Raw genomic sequence first — 2,560 nt, 5'->3', positions numbered from 1 at the left:
GAGCGTGCTTGTCATCGGCGAGGAAGTTGTACAACGAGTGTTCAAAAAGCACTGGAGCACGAAAGATCCCGGGGGCCTGATAACATAAGTGGTCGAGTCTTGAAACACTTTTCAGCTGAGAGGTGTCTCTCTTTCAGCGGTCCCTGGATACATTGGAAATTCCATCATTATGGGAAAAAATATTTTGTTGTACCTGTCCCAAAAACCTCTCATCCGTCCGCATCAAATGATTACAGACCTGTCGCTCTGACCTCTTGTCTTGATTAAATCTCTTGAAAAGATCACCAAGGTATACATCATCTAACACCCCACCAGTCACCTTCTTGACCCCCTCCAATTTGCATACCGGTCAGAGATGATGATGACAGATGATCAAATATGCTGACGATTGGTCAGTCTTCTCGAAGGGGATGAGAACGGAGCACGGACCGGCTCTGAATGATTTTACCGTCTGATGTGAGTCATCCCATCTAATATTAAATACATCAAAAACAAAGGACGTGCTGATTGTCTTTGGACGGAACATTAACATGCACACACCATCGCTGATAAAAGGTGAGCCCGTTGACATAGTGGAGGAGTACACACCCCTTGGGCTGGTCGTTGACAACAAGCTGTCCTGGGATCAGTGTACTGACGCTATTATTAAGAAAGACCAACAGAGACGGTATTTCCTACGGAAACTGAACTTTTTTAAATGTTGATCTAACCATCATGGTTCTCTTTTATAAATCGTTCATTGAGAGCCTTCTGTCCTACTGCTTGACCTGCTGGTTTGGGAATATCAAGGTTGCACAGAAAAAAAGGTTGGGCAAGATAGTCAGGACTTGTGGAAAAATTATGGGTCAGCAACAGTAAGACCGGTCATCTCTCTACCTAAGAGAGAAGGTGGGTGAATAATATTTTATTCTATATTTTATTTCTCTAAGGTGAATAAAATAATAAAATAATTGACTCTTCCCATTCGCTTCACCTTGAATTCCAGCTCTTTCCCTCTGGACGCAGGTACAGACTACCTAAGGTAAAAAATAAAAAATAGGGCCGGATTTATTCCAAATGCAATTCTGCAACTTTTAACAATTGTTGGACTAATTGCACTTAGCACTTTCACTATGAAATTGCACTTACCCTGCCTATTTTGTTTGTGTAAATATCCTTTGCTATTTATTGTACATTTTTAGATTTTTAGTTATGTGTTTTATGACTGCTGCAAGATGAATGACCTCTTTGAGGACATAAAAGTTTTCTGAATCTGAATTGTATAATGTAGCGTTAAGATTTCCCTCCACTGGAACTAAGGGGCCCGAACCATGAAAAACATTCCCAGATCATTATTCCTCCTCCACCAAACTTTACAGTTGGCACTATGCATTGGGGCAGGTAGCGTTCTCCTGGCATCCGTCAAACACAGATTTGTCCGTCGGACTGCCAGATGGTGAAGCGTGATTCATCACTCCAGAGAAAGCGTTTCTACTGTTTCAGAGTCCAATGACGGCGGGCTTTACACCGCTCCAGGCCGACCCTTGACATTGCACATGATGATCTTAGGTTTGTGTGCAGCTGCTCGGCCACGGAAACCTATTTCATGAAACTCCCGACAAACAGTTCTTGTGCTGACGTTGCTTCCAGAGGCAGTTTGGAACTCGGTAGTGAGCGTTGCAACCGAGGACAGACGATTTTTACGTGCTTCAGCACTCGGCGGTCCTGTTCTGAGAGCTTGTGTGGCCTATCGCCGTTGTTGCTCCTAGACGTTTTCACTTCACAATAACACCACTTACAGTTGACCGGGACAGCTCTATTAGGGCAGAAATTTAACCAACTGACTTGTTGGAAAGGTGGCATCCTATGACGGTGCCATGTTGAAAGTCACTGAGCTCTTCAGTACAGGCCATTCTATTGCCAATGTTTGTCTATGGAGATTGCATGGCTGTGTGCTCAATTTTATACACCTGTCAGCAACGGGTGTGGCTGCAATAGCCGAATCCACTAATTTGAAGGGGTGTCCACATACTTTTGTATATATTGTGTATAAATCAGTGGGCTACTTGTATGTGTTTATGATCAGAGCAGATTCAATCAAATCTGTAAATAAAAAGTATTTCCCAATACCTGAGGAGGTGTTTTACAAGACAAACGCAGTAATGAGGATTATGGTGGAATTTACGAAGTTCATTTGGCTAGCTAGATGTCTCACACACACACACACACACACACACACACACACACACACAGTACCTTAGGGGTTAGGGGTACCTAGGGTAACCCTCAGGTTATGGGTACGCTTAGGGTTAAGGGTTCTGCAGGTAAGGGTACCTAGGGTAACCCTCAGGGTTATGGGTTCCTACAGGGTTAACATGTTTGTGTTCTGTTAGTTCTGGAATGAACATGTTTGTCTTCTGTTAGTTCTGGAATGACATGTTTGTGTTCTGTTAGTTCTGGAATGACATGTTTGTCTTCTGTAGTTCTGGCATTGACATGTTTGTTCTTCTGTTAGTTTGGCATGACATGTTTGTCTTCTGTTGTTCTGGAATGACATGTTTGTCTTCCTGTTAGTTCTGGC

This window comes from Salvelinus sp. IW2-2015, unplaced genomic scaffold (genome assembly GCF_002910315.2).
Source record: "Salvelinus sp. IW2-2015 unplaced genomic scaffold, ASM291031v2 Un_scaffold2260, whole genome shotgun sequence".
Lineage (NCBI taxonomy): Eukaryota > Metazoa > Chordata > Actinopteri > Salmoniformes > Salmonidae > Salvelinus > Salvelinus sp. IW2-2015.
The sequence above is the reverse complement of the archived record's forward strand: the minus strand, read 5'-3'. Positions refer to the sequence as shown.